General features: G+C 43.8%; 1 protein-coding gene across 1 annotated transcript in view; it reads left to right on the forward strand.

Annotated features, from left to right (window-relative positions):
- BMP6 (bone morphogenetic protein 6) overlaps positions 1-16,723 on the forward strand; it is a gene marked incomplete at its 5' end in the record, with an annotated part of 147,674 nt that overhangs the window by 50,245 nt on the left and 80,706 nt on the right. The window lies entirely within an intron of this gene.

The raw sequence follows: 16,723 nt of genomic DNA on the forward strand, positions 1-16,723 counted from the left end.
TACTGCCCAAGTGCAGCACCCTGCACTTGTCACTATTGAAACACATCCTGTTTTTGTTAGCCCACCCCTGTAATCTATCCAGGTCTTGCTGCAGTCTTTCCCTCTCTACTAGCATGCTCTCCTCACCCCAAATTTTGGTACCATCAGCAAATTTAAACAGGTTGCTTTTCACGCCGTCGTCCAAATTGCTGATAAAGAGATTGAACAATGCGGGCCCAAGGACCGAGCTCTGGGGGACTCTGCTGCCCACTTCTCCCCAAGTTGACCCATCCACCACCACCCTCTGAGTATGACCCTTCAGCCAATCTGCAATCCGGCACATCGCAGATGTACTCCATGATGATCTTCTCAAAGAGTTTCCCTAGGATTGAGGTAAGACTGACGGGCCTATAGTTGCCCGGGTCCTCCCTCCTCCCTTTTTAAAGATGGGGACCATGGTGGCTATCTTCTAATCATCTGGCACCTGGCCCGAGCACCATGAGTGCTTGTAAAGCCGTGCCAGGGGCCCTGCAATAACCTCTACTAGCTCCCTCAGCGCCCTGGGGTGGAGAGCTGAACACGTCCAGCCCTTCCAGAAGCTCTATAACCCGGTCCTCCCCAACCTGAGGTCTGGAGGCATTCCCCCCGAGTCCGTCCTGCATCATGGTGGGGAAGTCCCGGTCCCTGCACAAGAAAATGGAGGTGAAGTATTGGTTTAAGAGGTCTGCTTTCTCCTCTGGCGCAGCCACCAAATTGCCCAGAGAATCTTGCAGGGGCCCCACATTTCCTGGTACTTTCTTCATCCTCCCTATATATTTGAAAAAGGATTTTTATTATCTTTGATTTTGGACACTAGTCCTAGCTCTGTTTGCCTTAGCTTTCCTGACAGCCCCCCTACAGGCCCGAGCAGAGAAGGTATACTCCTCTTTGGAGATAGCACCCCCTTTCCACTGGGTGTACGCCGCCTTTTTGGCAATCGGGTATTCCCGGAGGCCTTTGCTGAGCCAGGGGAGCTTTCGGGCACTCTTGCCCCCCTTGCTTCTTGTTGGGATGGTCACCCCTTGATAAAGATGTTGAAAAGCACTGGTCCAAGCACGGACCCTTGAGGGACACCACTGTTCACTTCTCATGAGCATGACAGATCATTCGTGAGAACTCTCTGGGTCTTACCATGCAGCCAGTTTTCCACCCACTAAACTGTTGAGCAGTTAAGCCCACATCTTCCAATTTTTCACAAGGATATCATGGGATACTAGATCAAAAGCATTTTTGAAGTTTAGGTGTATAATGTTGACTTTCTCTGCCATATCCAGGTGGCGAGAGACCTGTTCATAGAAGGAAATGAGATGGGTAAGACAAGATGTACCTGTGACTAAGCCATGCTGGCTGTCATTCAGAATCTTACCCTCAATGAGCGCATCGCACATAGATTCTTTAATAAGTTTTTCCAGGATTTTCCCTGGGCTGGAGGTTAGGCTGATTGGCCTATGGTTGCCTGGGTCTTCCCTCTTCCCTGTGTTGAAGATGGGAACAATGTTGGCCCTCTTCCAATCCTTAGGACTCTCCCCCATGTGCCACAATTTCTGAAAGAGTTTTGCCAGGCATTCTGCAATGACCTCAGCCAGCTCCATCAGCACTCTTGGGTGAAGTCCATCTGGTCCTGATGACTTATAAATGTCTAGCTTTTCTAGTTGGTTTTTGTACCAGCTCAGCATCGACAGTGGGATGGCTACTATCATTCCCACAATGCCCCCTGTGATTCTTATCTTGCTTGTCTTTCACCTTGGTCCAGTGAAATACGAAAGCAAAGTGGGCATTCAGGAGTTCAGCTTTTTCCTGAGTGTCTGTTACCAGCTGTCCTGAGGTGTTAAGCAGGGGCCCCACACTTCCATTTGTTTTCCTTCTGCTCCCTGCATACCCAAAGAAGGACTTCTTATTGTCCTTGACTCCTTTGGATAATTTAAACTCAGTTGCTGCCTTGGCTTTCCTAATCATTTCCCTACAAGTGTGGACTACTGTTGTATAGTCCTCCTTGAGGACTGTCCGTAACTTCCATTGTATGTATGCATCTTTTTTTAATTTTTCAAGAGGACATTCCTGTTGAGCCAAGAGGGCTTGCCAGCCCTCCTGCCACCTTTGCTCTTCATGGGAACAGTTCTCTTCTGTGCTTCAAGGATCGTGTCCTTGAGGAACAACCACTCTTCGTGCACCCCATTCACCTTCTGTCCCTGGCCCCTCATTGCCTCCCCTAATAATACTCTGAGCCTGTTGAAGTCAGCATTTTTGAAGTCCAGGACTTCAGTCCTGCTAGTTGATTTGTCATCTTTGTGGCAGATAGTGAACCTGATGAGTTCACGGTCGCTGTCACCTAGGCTACTCTCAATGTTCAAGCCACACATCAGATCATCTCCTTTGGCCAAGACCAAGTCTAGGAGAGTGTTACCTCTGGTTGTCCCTTGCATTTCCTGGGTCAGAAAGAGCTCCTCAGTTACACTTAAGAAGCTATGTGACCAATCCAACCTAGCCAAGTGTTCTTCCCAATCTGTGTCCGGGTAATTGAAGTCGCCCATGACAACCAAGTCCCTTGCACGCGCGGCCTCTGTCAGTTCTCAAGAGAACTCCAGATCAAGCTCCTCCCTTTGGTTCAGTGGCCTGTAGTAAATGCTCACAGTTTGGTCTCTCTCACCTTGCCCTCTGCCCCCGAAGCTTGACCCAGAGGGTTTCAAGCTGCTTATCTTTGGAGCCAATGTCAGCCTCCAGAGAGGTGTACTGCTCCCTCACATAGAGAGCTTCCCCCTCCGCTTTTTCCCCCTGCTCGGGCCCTTTTGTGTAGGCTGCAGCCCTCCATGGCTACACTCCAACCATGCGAGGAGTCCCACCAGGTCTCTATGATCCCCGCCAGGTCGTATTGCCCACAAGACAGCAGGAGGGCTAGCTGCTCCTGCTTGTTCCCCATGCTTCTGGCATTGGTGTACAGGCAGCTGAGGCCCCCAGCTGACACCCTTGATTTCCTGAGGTGCTGTGGGAGAACTGTATAGTTAGCAGTTATCTTAGTGTCCTCCACGTGGGAGTTTTCCTGTGTACCAGTCCCTAGGCATGCTCCACTTGGAGTTTCCCCATCCCCCAGCAAAGTCAGTTTAAAGTCCTGTCTAGTAGATCAGCCATCCTGACTGAGAACAGGGACTTACCTCTCCATGTGAGATGGATGCCATCTCGTCCCAGGAGTCCTTTCCCTCTGAAATGTGTGCTGTGGTCAAAGAAACCAAAGCCCTTGCAGTAGCACCTCTGTCGGAGGCATCTGTTTGCTTCTTCCACACAGCCTTTCCCTCTTGGGTCGGGGGCCTGCAACAGGGAGCACAGAAGAAAAAACTACTTGAGTCTCCAGCCCCTTGAGCTCAGAGCCCTGTAGTTGCTCATGACCCGGTCCAGATTACTCCTGGCCGTGTTATTCATGCCCACGTGGATGAGGAGCATGGGGGAGTAGTCGGAGGGATGGACAAGCCTGGGGATCCTCTCTGCAATGTCCCAGATGCGGGCTGCAGGAAAGTAGAAGACCCTCAGGCCAAGGGGTCCAGATGGCAGACAGGCCCCCCCCCCAGCATTCCCTCCTAGGGGTAGGAGTACTTACCTCCTGAGTACTTACCTCCTCCTGTGGTGTCTCTGTCAGGGTCTCCTTATGCGTGATGAGGCACCGTACCTGTTATGCAACGTCAGGAGAGGAGTAGCCCTAGCTCTGCATGCTCTGGATCTGGCGACTACTGTGTAGGCTTTGATCTTTAAAACCCTTACATACATTTGATCCTAGCTCTCCCATAGCTTGTACCTCTTCCCATTCACTAACAATTTTAGGATTACCTCAGAGGTTTTTTTAGGTGCTCACTACAGTGCTCTTCAAAATATAGCTTTCCTTTTCTCTTCCTTTCTAAAGCAGTCGTGCTTTAAAAGTTTCATTTTCTGATGGAATTAGTGGCATCTCTGTTCTTCGAGTCATAATTTCTCTGTTTCATTTGAAGTCCAAAATTTCCATTTCTCTCAGATTATAATAGGGATTTTGAAAGAGTTTATACCTCCTCCAATGCCATATTCCTGCTCGTTCTCTCTCTGTCTCTCTCAAACAAAATTTACAAGCAAGAAACAGGATCATGTTTAGTAGGATTTCTTGGATTAGCAGAGTATTCTTGAACTTATTATTAAAAGTTCTGTTATGAAATAAAGTTGTGTTCCATAAGAAAGCCTAAGAAGTTAATATAATCATACAAAATCCCATTGTATACTAAATGGAAAGGTAAGAACCTGAAGAGCATGGAAAGCAGGCCCTTGCTACGTCTTAATAAAAGAGCATTGGGAATAAGACTATCAATTTGGAAATGGATTTAATGGATTGGTGATATACCAGCCCTAAAGTTCTGTGAATCTGTGAAACCTTGCACTTTGTGTCCTCTTCCTCTCCAATTTCTGTCTTTCCAACAACAATTATGAGCCATCAGAGTAGGCCAAGTTAATATAAGACTTTCAGTTTTTATTCTGAACCCTTTGAACTGAAAATGACATTTATTGCCAAGAATCACCCCCATTTTTTCCTCAATTTTAAGATATTACAAAATTGTAGTAAATGTGGGTACTGTACACTCTTACCCACTCTGACTCTTTCAGGGATGGAGTGGGTTCTATTTCTTGGGCAGAATGCTGCTTTATTTTATTTAAGTATTATTGCAAAGCATATACCTAGTAAGTCATGCAACTGAAAGACCCTCCAGTTTTTACCCACCTCTATACCATAGAGCTGGGTGAGAAGACGCTCAGTGATTTGTTGCTTTTCATTCCTTTAAAGAGGGTTTCCTTTAAAAAAACTGTTTATGGTTGGGGAGAACATGCCTGAAAAAACATTTGTACATAAAACAGCTGTTAAGCGAATCTCCACACACTGAGATCAAGAGAACGTGAAGAAATATGTACTTCCAAGGACCTCTCTGCCAACTTGGAGCCTCCTTCAGAAAATAAATACAATCTTGCTACAAGTTCCTGGTAACTTAGTTACTGAAAAATAAATTGAGCTACTTAGACCCTTGAACCTTCATATTTTTCCCAAAAGTCTCAAGCTAATGCATAAAATTGTGTTGGAATGATGCGTATTGGAGCCAAATAAACTGATTTTAATGTTTCTTGGTATGTTGTCAATTAATGTAGTCTGCTTCGGAGTTCATTTGTGTGTGAACTAACCACTTCCAGTAGCGCAGAGAGCAGCTTCTAGGCAATAACAAATTAAAAAGCTTTTAAGACCACTTTAAGGCTCCTCTCTATTACCTAAGCGCTGCAAAAGAGCTATGATTTAAAACAGGACTGGGGTCAGTTTAGGAATGTTGCCATGTTTAAAAAGAGACTGCTTCATCTGTAGTTACGTCTCTACCTTCTTTTTCACATCTACACACGTGTATAAGACGGCTTCCATGCAAAAAGAAGTCCATTTCCTTTCTTTGTTTTATATGGAAGTCTTTTCAATGAAGTTTTATTCTGGTGTATGTCTTACACTGGAGAAACTTCTATCAGACTACAGCAATGTCCCTTTAAAATTCTTAATGACTGCAGTTACAGAAGGTTGATGGTATACTACAGATGTTTTTACAGTTCATTTCCAAACAGCTGCTTTTCCCTTCTTTAGTCTGTTTTTCCTTTATTTATCAAATCCCTTAGGAAGGCTTTCAGCTCTCACAACCCTGGCAATTGTTTCCTCAGTGAAAGCCTTTGCATACCACACAGTGACATGCTCATAGGCAACACCTGTTACTACACTAGGTTTATCGATTTAACAGGTTGCTGTACTTGGGAGCTGGAGGGATTTTTGTGTGAATGTGTGTGTCAAGATTCTGCTGTTTCGATCAGATTCAGGACTGTCAGCCCCCAGTGAAAAGCTTGATATATCTAGTATTTCATAAAACAACCCAGAAAAAAAGATGGAAAAGCACTCATTCACAAATGGAGAAAATGTTTAGTCAGTATAGCAGACACTGAGGCCCCACACCCCCTGCACAGGGGTTCAATCCAATCTTCTCCTTAAGGGGACACCATTTAAATAACATTTATCCCACTTCTAATACGTGAGCTAGCTAGCTAGTTTAAAATATTGAGATGTCCTCCACATCTGTCAATCTTTTGTTGAAAACATATTCTCTTACACTGCCACAGTAAATCTTTGGGTGTTCCCTGAAGTGCAGATATTAATCCAAAATTGATATAAAATGTTTCAAATTCAGGTAATAAGAAGAAAGAAAACAAGACATAAAGTCTTATTTGGCCACCTGTCAAAAATCTGAAAGCAGTTGCGGCTGAGTCCTTGGCTCATATTCTGGATTCTTCCCATTCATATTATTTTTTTTCAGTTTGAGAAAAGAAAAGAAAAGATGAGTCTCTGCACCTGCTCCCATTCCTCTTGACAAGGTTCTGTGTGCTGCATGCTCACAAAGAAATGAAAATGAATATGCTCTGTCTACTATCCTTTCTAGTTTTATCCTACAATTTAAAGCCATGCAGCTCAGTTGTTATTTTTGTTTTGTTTTGTTTTCTTTTGTTTATAGCCTTGCCACGCAAGATCATTAAGCCTAGAGACAGGTTTAATTTTAAAACTTGGAAACATGTTTAAAATACCACCAAGATCTGAGTAAGCTTGGACGTGTGGTGTTTTTTTGTTTGTTTGTTTTTTTGTTTTTTTTTGTTGTTTTTTTTTGGGGGGGGGGTGGGGATCAGATCTACCTTTGTTATTCTAAATCCCTTTTGATTACTTTGTGACCTTCATGATGCAGGGCAGGTATCATTGTGACAGTTTGATTTGAATTTTGATTGTAAAATTCTAGCAGTCAGTATTCAGAGTATGCCTAGTTTCTATCTGTAATTTTTTGCCAAAAACGCGAACACATTTCTGATATTAGCTATATAATGGATAAAGCAGCAAATGATTCAAATACTTGTAATCATTACATACAAGTCCTAAATTTGGTATTGAATTTTATTACTAAATTCCCACTACACATCAACCACACAATCCTGTAAAACAGAACATTAAATATTACTGCTCTTTTTATATATGCTCTTTCCTTTTTACTGAGAGGAAATCTAAAAAGCACTGAATGGTGTAAAAATAAGAAATAGAAACTGAAAATATAACACTATCATAGAATTGGCATGTGTTCCCCCCAGTGTTGTGTTAGAATGATCAGAACTTCCCTTAGAAAGGAAGCCATGAAAAAGGTGTCCAGGAAGGCATGAAAAAGTTTCCATTTAAGGAAAGACTAACAAATTGTAGGTGTTCTTGGTTGAAAAGGCCAAGAATAGGAGGGGTTGTGATTAGATTTGTACAGTAATCAGTCTCTATGGAAAGCTAATTTACCCGTTCCTATTTATCTCACTCTCAGTATAAAAACAAATGAATGAAAATGAAATTTATCACTGATGAGATGAGATGCTTTTTTGCTTAGTGTAGTTAATCTATGGAATTTACTGGCGCAAGATATTCAGGGAATAGATTTTGTAGTAGTTAAAGCAGTGTGTACAACACGGGCGGGCAATTCTTTTGGGCAGAGGGCCGCTTACCGAGTTTTGGCAAGTTGTCAAGGCATGCCTTGCCCCTTGACAGGTGCCCCACCCCCTGGTCGCCATCTTGTGACCAGACGCCCCCACCCCCTAACTCCCAACCTTTGCAGAAGTTCCCTTACCCTCCCAGAAATACTCCTTTCAGCAAAGGGTTTTGCCATCTCAGAACCGGAAAAATACCAATTATATTCTAAAAAGTGATTATCTACATAATTAATTGATTAGATTTAAAAAAGTATTTTTTTCTTGATTTACATGAGTTTGTGTTGTGTATGCAGAGGTGGCTGCACAATAGCTTAAAATGAAGATTTATTTTTGTATATTGTGGGGGGTGGGTATAAGTTTGTGGGGGCTGTGGGTACGTGGGGTGTGGGTAGGTATGGGGGGAGGATGGCTGGGGTTTGTGTATGGCAGTGTGAGGGAAGGCATAGGTGCACGTGTATGGAGGGGTATGCATGTGGGACTCACCCTATGAACACACACACACCGCCCCTGTGCCTGCAGACATGCACATACTCTGCCCCTGTGCCTGCCAACACACACGCACCCACACACACCCCTACCAGCACTGTTCCATGCTCCGCAGTCTGGGGATGCAGCCAGGAGCCAGAGCCAGGTGGTGCTGGAGCAGGCTGGTGGCAGGAAAGCTGGGAATTGGCTGGGGGTGGGCGAGACTGGGCCACTCAAGCCTGCTGAGGACTACCTCGGGGTCCTACTGCCCCTGTCTCCAGTCAGCTTTGAAAGGGAGCCGGGGCGAATAAATACTAATTTACTAAATTTTTTTAGGGGCTCCATGGGCCAGATAGAATGGCCTGGTGGGCCAGATCCAGCCTGCGGGCCATATTTTGCTTGCCCCTGGTGTGCGACATGCAGTATTTTGATTGATTAAATAGGAAGGAGATTTATATCTTTTCTAAATAGTTTTAATTATAAAGGCATATACTAAGCACTGACTGATACGGAGGATGAGGAATGGGAAAGCCCCATTTGGGTGCAAGTTATAGCTTAGTTTGTTGCCACATTGTTTCTTTCTTCCTTTTCTGGAGTATTTGGATAATATTAAAGCTATTAGAGGCAGTCTAATAGAGGAGAGAGAGTTGGACTGGAACTTGGGAGACTTGGGTTTTATTCCAGTTCTCTCACTGGCCTCCTGGGTAACCTCAGGAAAGTCATGTCTTTTCTTTCTGTAGTATAAAATGGGATGGCGGGGAGGGCAATGATATTCATCCCCTTTGTAAAATATTTTGTGGTCAGATAAAAAGTGTTTTAAGAGATTGTTCCTACTGCTGCTGCTTCATGGACCATAGTCTGATCTAATTTAGTAATTCTTGTATCTACATGTTAATTAATGCACAGTGGTTACTGCACATTGCTTCTTGGCCTCTTGAAGGCTCAGATCAAGTGTAGTACTTGTATAACCAAGTACTAAATAAATGTGCGGTAACTAGAGTTACTGTTCAGTAGTGCTGGCGAAGGCCCTTTAAATGATGCTATTGCACAGTAGCCTAATAATCCTGCACAGTAGTATATTAGCACTGTCCATGCTTTGATGTGCTACTGCACAGTGTTATTAGGCTAATACGCAGTTAGTGTCTCGTGTAGATGCACCCGCTATATATTAATATTGGCTTCTTCCAAGTAAGGATTTTTTTTAAAAAGGGTGAAAATCTGTTTTAAAGCTGCCTTCACTCTGGTAGTGTATGAGCCAAGAACACATCTTAAACCTATGTTACTGTAGGGTTGAAAGGGGTCTGATGCCAACTAAAATTGAGAGAGGTGTAATGGGAAGCATGATGAGGAGTATTCAATTTTTTAAATCTTTTCATAGCACCCACGGCTGGGTATCTATCAATGTAGATCTTGCGATTCCTGTTGTGAAGAGTTTCAAATAAGATGCAGTCAAGGCACAACTGAACAACAGGGTAAGGATGCAGAAGTAAACTTATTTGACTATGTGGCATAAGCTACGAGTAGAAAAATATGTCACACGAGCTGCTGCAAGTCATCTCGGCTCTTGAGAGAGCCTAAAGGGGAAATTAACTCTTCACATTTCTATATAAGGTGATGGAGAAGCTACACAGGTCCGATTGCTGATGGAAAATTATTCTGAAAAGTTCTGTAATAGGAAACTTATGTATGTGATGGTAAAGCTAGAGATGATGGGTCAAAACTAGGTATATGCATAGCCTTGGCTATGGGGAGCCACAAGATTTGCAACTTATTTCATACTTTTGTATGAAAGAAGTCTGCCTCACTCTCCAGTGATGGGAAGGCAGACTATTGAACTGGTCAGGCAAACCTATTTTCTACCTCTGGGAGAGACCAGAGAAGAGCACAGTAACCTCATAACTTCTTTGGACTTCCTGCTGGCTTGATGAGAAGGATGAGTAGCTAGCACAGCCATGCTGTGGTATTATAGAGCAAAAGATCATGTCATCATAACCATACAAATATTTCCTTCTGCCACTTGATAAATTGTTGCCTGTCTGAGCAGGCATTTACAATAGAGTTTACTGCTATCTGTAAAAGGAAACCTTGCTGAGTTGCCGCAGTTTTGGTTTCCACTAAGGCTTTGAGAAACTGTTGAGCTGACACTGAGCATTGAACTTTTGCCTGGAATCTGGTTGAATTCCTATCTGGTGTCAAATTGCAGTTCAGCTTTCAAAACCACAGCTTATAAAATGACCACAATAACCAGGAGTGGACTGGGACTGATGCATCTGAAATATCATCTCTTCTATTCTCTGAAAAATAAAAAAAATTTTGGCCTTCTCCAGCTGCATTGAATGGGGACATTCAGTTTGTGTATGCACTCCTGCCAGTGTCCTCATTATCTGTGTTTCTGAATATTTAGTATTTGGAAGGCTATGTAGGGTAAGAGAAAAGGCCGTAAAGGATAGGATCATAGGAAAGAAGGGGAACATCATGAGCTCATCTAGTCCAGCCCCCTATTCAAGGAAGAATCATCCCTGACTAAACTATCTCATCTAAGTGTCCATCCAATCTATTCTTGAAAATTTACAGGGATAAATATTCTATATCTTCCTTGGGTCACCTGTTCCAATGCATAACCACCCTCATAGTCAGAAAGTACTTTCTAATCTCCAGCCTCAATTTCTTCCATTTCAGGTTGAGGCCATGGCTGCTAATCCTCTACGCTCTAGCCATGGAGAAAAACTTATCTCCATCTTCTCTGTAATTGCCCTTCAGGTTACTGAAGGCTTATCAAATCCACTCTCATTCTTCTCTTCAAACTCAATTACCCTAGTAGTTTCAGCCTTTCGTCATAAGTCTTGCCCCTATCATTTTTGCTGCTCTATGCTGGACTCTTTCCAAACTGTCCACATCCTTCTTGAAGTGTGGGTCAAACCAGTGCTGAATACAGTTGAAGAATTACTTTCTTTGGTTTGCAGGCGACACTCCTGTTAATAGAACCCAGTGTGCTATAGACTTGCTTTTTTAAGAATACACTTTGGCTCAAATTCAACTTATGGTCTACTATAACCTGCAGATCTTTCTTTGCAGTACTGTATCTTAGCCTAGTCTGTATCTGTGCATACAATTATTCCATCCTAAGTGCAGGACTGCATTTGTCCTCACTGAATTCCAACTGATTGACTGTGGACCATTTTTCTACTTTACCCAGATTGTTCTGGATCCTAGCCCTGCCCTCCAGAGTGTCTGCAACACCACTCAATTTGATGTCATCCAGAAATTTGCTAAGCATGCACTTAATCTTATTGTCCAAATGAAGATGTTAATGACAACGTTAAACAATACCCAGAGCAGGATGCTGGGGAACCCCTCTTGATACCTCCTCCCAACTAGACATTGACTTCTTGTGGGCACAATGATCCAACCAGTTATGTATCCACCTTTTGAGTACTTTCATCTGGTTTGTATTTCCTTAGTCTGTCAATGAGAATGTAATGGGAGACCATGTCTTGCTAAAATCAAGGTGTATCACATCCATGGCTCTCCCCCTCCGTTCACAGAGCCCATTACCTTATTATAGAAGGAAATCATGTTGGTCAGGCATGATGTGCTCTTGGTGAATCCATACTGGCTGTTCCTGATCACCTTGTTCTCATCTAGGTTGCTTCACAATAGATTCATTGATACGCTTGGTTCTTTTTTTCCTGCCTTTGTCTGCATCCTGCTGCAGTCAAGACTTAAACACTTACCACCATGTGCATCTTTCAAAGGACTTGATCCAGGATCATTCCCAAATGCATTCTAGGAAGGTCTAAGAGATTTAGAGATTGTTAACTTGGTTTTTATAGAATCTTAGAAGGGTCATTTAGTTCAGTTGCCTGTATGAATGCAGGATGCACTGCTCCTAAGCCATCACAGGTAGTTGTCTACCCAGCCTCTTCTTGAAAACCTCCAATGAAGGAAACTTCACAATGAAGGAAACTTCTTGGCAGCATGTTATATTTTCTTCCTCTTCTTACAGTTAGGAAGATTTCCCGGAACCTTAATCTAAATCTAGTTTGCAGTTTAAATGCATGTCCTGTTCTTTCTGGCAAGGGAGACCAGTGGTTTACCATCTTCAGATGTTTGACAACTGTTATTCTGTCCCCTGAGTCTTCTTTTTTTCCAAGCTAAGCATACCCAATTCCTTCAGCCTTTTCTCATATGATTTGCTTTCTGACCCATTTTTTGTCTGTTACCTTTTAGATCTGCTCTAGTTTCTCTACAATGTAATGAGGTTTCTGAAACAGTACTCCAAATGAGGCATAACTAGCTCCAAGTCAAGTGGTACTACCTCCTCCTGTGTCTTGAATGCAGTGCGTCTGTGAATGCAACCCAGAATTACATTTTGTGGTTTTTTGTTGGACTGTATGACATTGCTAACTCATGTTGAGTGTATGATTTACCATGAATCCCATATTCTTTCTCAGTAAGTTTACTCCTAACCCATGTTCATGCCAGGCTGTAGGTGGTGAAGTTGGGGGTGGTGCCTCAGGGTCAGGAGAAGCAGCCAAGATTTGAGGGGAGTATGCAGAGTCTGAATGTAGAGCATCTAGGAAACCAGAAGTTCTGTCAGGGCAACCAAATCAGAGAACCAAAGGGTCAGGAAAGAATGATGGCAGGAGGCTAGCCAGGTCAGGTATCCAGGAAATGAAACCAGAGTCAGATCAGGTATCCAAAGGGTCAGGCCAAACGTGGGGTCCGTGGCAAGCCAGATTGGGTATCCAGAGGATCTGTTAGAGAGTCACAGCAGCATGAGCCAAGGGTACAGCAGCCTAGGTACACAGGTGGGCTTTGTTACCTGGACACTTCCTCTTCCAGGTCAGCAGTTTATATTATAAGGGGTTACGGGTCAGCTGACCTAGGTTGGCCAAGCCAGTGGCAGGGAGTGGGTGTGTGGTTTGGCTCAGATGGAGGGTTCTGGCCACCTGAGTGTGCCCCATGTTCTGTTGAGGTGGTGGTAGACCAGGATGAGCAGGCAGAACAAGTCCTTGGGTTCAAAGCAGTGGCCTGACATCCATCACCTCCATTCGATACTTAGACATTGTTTTGCTTCTCTCCCAATATGTAGCCACTTAGAAGCAATGCTAAATTAAATCACTCAAATGATTCACATTGGTGTAGCCTAGTTCCCCAAATTATCAAGATTTCTCTTCAGTTCTAATCCTGTCTTTCATAGCAATGGGAACGCCTTTCAGTTCTGTCTCATCTGCAGATCTGGATTAGTATATGCTCTCCCCATGCATTAGTAAAAATGAGAACAACTTTGGACTCAGAACAAACCCCCTGCAAAATTCAACTTGAGGCCTCCTGCTACTCTGACACTGAAGGTCTCTTTTCTGTAGCTAGCCAACTAATTATGTGTCTGCCTAACATTAATTCTGTATGCCAGGATTTAAAAAAAAATCACAGTAGGCTTATTTGGTGGTGTCCCACTCCTAGGTCTGCATTAGTTTTTCTTGCCTTCTGTAGCTGGCTTGCTGTTAGCATCTCTTAAGGTGGCTCACATGTTGACGTTCCTGGTGCAAGCTGCTGTCAACATTATGGGTCTACATTTCAAATCTCATTGGTATCAAACAGAGCCAGGGCACAATCCAGAGCTGCTGCAAATAAATAAATACAAACAAATACAGCTCTATTTTGCATATTTAGCCACGAAATCTCAAAATGTTGCATCGTCTTGGTAATTATTTCAGGTTTGTATTTTGAATGAGTAGGTGTTACTTTTTACTCTCTGTAGGTCTGTTTCCCCACTATAGTAGCACTTTATAGAAATACAGTTTTGCTTCATAACTACTACCTGTGCTAACAAGTTTAAGAGTTGGCATAACCAGATCACCTCATTGATCTTTTCCGTCTGGAACCTCTTTTAACCTTATGGTACTTGGAACATTAGAAGACTACAGGCATGGAAACTCTTTTTAAAGAAGGATCATATGCTTAAAGTCTTGTTGAATAAGAGCTTGGACCAAGATTTTTAGAAGTTCTAAAGTAAGGCTTCCAAATTCAAATTGACATGTTTGAGCACAGATGATATCTTGGGCAATATGCTGAGATTGCAGAGTTCTAATCAAACTATTTCTGATTTAGGTTCTGATTTCCAAAAAGCCTTAAGCATTTGCTTAACTTTGAGTAGACCTATTGAAATTAATGAGGATTTTGTGCATTGTATAAAGAAAAAGCATGTGAGCAAGTTTTTGAAGGATCAAGGGATTAATTTACTAAAAAAGCAAAACTGGGTATTCTGTTCTGCTCTTGCTATTTTTTGAAGCATCTCCTTGGTCCGTTGGGAAACAAAATGTGTCTTTCTGAGGACCTGATTCTGAAAAAATTCCTCACAGAACTGCCATTGATAGACTGTGTGTATGAGATGTGCACAGAAAGTTTACATGCCTCAATATTTGCTTTTCACAAGCTTAAGAAAAATACTATTATATGTAAGCTCACCCTTACTGTAAGCGATGGGAAAGCAATTAATTTCACTTCTGTTTGGGATTTTTTTTGGCCAAGCTCTAGACCAAAATGGGTTTAGTTTTAGAATACTAAATGTGAAAATCTGCAGTGCATGACTTCAGATATTAACAACATAAAAACGATCCCATATGCTTTACTGGCAGAGAAAATTTATTTTTTATATAATAGAATTAGAGCAGAAAAATATTATTCCCTCTTGGATACACTAGAGTGTATTAAATATGAACTTGGAAGCTGTATCTCCAAACTATTTGATTCCAAAACCTCATTAAAGTTTGATGGATACCCTGTTACCTTTGATTTATGATGGAGTGCATCCATCCTAATTAGCTAAGAAAACTTCAGCTGACAACTGTACAATTATGAATGTGTAAAATTGCCACTCCCAAGTCTTCAAGCAACTGTTAGGAATACCTTAACTTTTATGAGGCATACAATTGCAAGTGCAGAAGTTTTCCTGGCTAAATATGTGAAGGAAGTTTGTGTAAATGACTTTCCCCACCTTTAGAACTAAGCCATCTGTTCAGTCATTACTCATACCAATGTAAACACTCACACTTGCAAACATTATGTTTTGTTCATATTATGGTAGCATCTGGAAGACTTGGTCATCAGGATTGGCACCCCAGTGTGTTAGGTGCTGTATATGCACAGAGTTAGAAATAGTTCCTACCTAGAGGATTTTACAATCTAGTTAGAACGGTTAGTTAACAGTTAAAACAAAAAAAACAAAAAAAATGTGAGAGGGGAGGATGAGGTAAATGATAATACAAAGTGCTTTATCATCTTCAACCTTAATACTTCATCCAAAAAAATCTAAAAAAGAAATGCCCTGTACTTTAAGATTTGATGTTTCCTACTGTGTTTTGGAGTTAATCTAGGACCAGGACTGGCCTGGGCTATATTGGCAGAAGGATTATCTCAGCCAGCACCAGGCAACTGGATACCTCTTTATTAGGGTTTTGTAGCAAGACAGCAGCCCCTGAAATGATTATCTCATTGGAGGAGCTGGGGATTAATGTAACCTTCTGTCTCTGATAATGGCACTCGCATGGATTGCTGAGCATTAAATGGCTCTTCTTCCAGATGTGCAGCCCTCATCCAGACTGCAGTAGTTTTTCCTGAAGTTCAGTTTACAGTTGCTAGCACCAGCAGGAATGGATCAACTGCAAATTATCTGAATGATTCCATTTGTCTGAAAAAACGTATGTTTCCCAACAAAGTTACTGAAAGAAATTAGCAGCTCCAAGTTGCTCATCAGTCTGTAGAGCAGGTATGGCCTAGGTTGCTATAGCACAAGGGTGGGCAATTATTTCAGGCGGAGGGCTACTTACCAAGTTGTGGCAAGCTGTTGAGGGCTGCATGGGTAGCTCCGCGCCTTGAAAGGTGCCATGCCCCCTGGTCACCATCTTGGAACCGTCCTGGGGCACAGGCTGGCAGGGGTCTGGGAGCCAGGCTGGGCTGCACCAGCAGGGAGGTGGGGGGGAGCTGGCCAGGCTCCACAGAGCCCCTGTTGGCCAGGACCCTGTACCCCTGCCGCCCTGCTCTGGGCCCTGGGACACATGTGCGGGCCTTGCTTCTGCACCCACCCACTCACTCCCAGTGCCCCCCCAGTCCCATGGTACAGGCGAGGGCAGCATGCAGCCCTGACCCCCTGCTTGCTGGCAGGGAAAGAGATGGTGCAGAGCGTGCGGGAAAGCAGCCCCTCCCCAGCCCCGTGGCCTGTGCACCCTGCTGCACTTGCTTATAGCCCATCTGCAGCTGTCCTGAGCAGGCATAGACAGCCCAAGGTGGGGTGCTAGAAGCTGCAGCACAGAGCACTGGCCACAGGGCGGGCGAGGGGCCACTTTTCCCTGGCACTCAGCACCAGCTTGTAACCCCTGCAGCCAACCTGGGCCCTGCACTGGCTCCAGGCTCCCCCATCAGGGCCCTGGTGGCAGCAGCTGCGGGCCCCCCACTTGCCGTGCTGGGCAGCGTTTGCTGCTGCTACCCACCTAGAGCTTGCGCGCTGTGCAGCAGCAGCAAACAGTGCCCAGAGCGGCAAGGGGGTGGTGGGCTGCAGCTGCCACCGTGTGCTGGCCTGACGAGTGAGCCCAGAGCGGTGTGGGACCCAGGCTGGTAGCAAGGCAGGTTATGAGCTGGTGTTGAGTACAGGGGAAAAGCGTCCCTTTGCCCACTCCACACTGCAGCCGCACGCAGCCTGCATGGGGCT

The sequence above is a fragment of the Crocodylus porosus genome, unplaced genomic scaffold (genome assembly GCF_001723895.1).
Source record: "Crocodylus porosus isolate Cpor-Errol unplaced genomic scaffold, CroPor_comp1, whole genome shotgun sequence".
Lineage (NCBI taxonomy): Eukaryota > Metazoa > Chordata > Crocodylia > Crocodylidae > Crocodylus > Crocodylus porosus.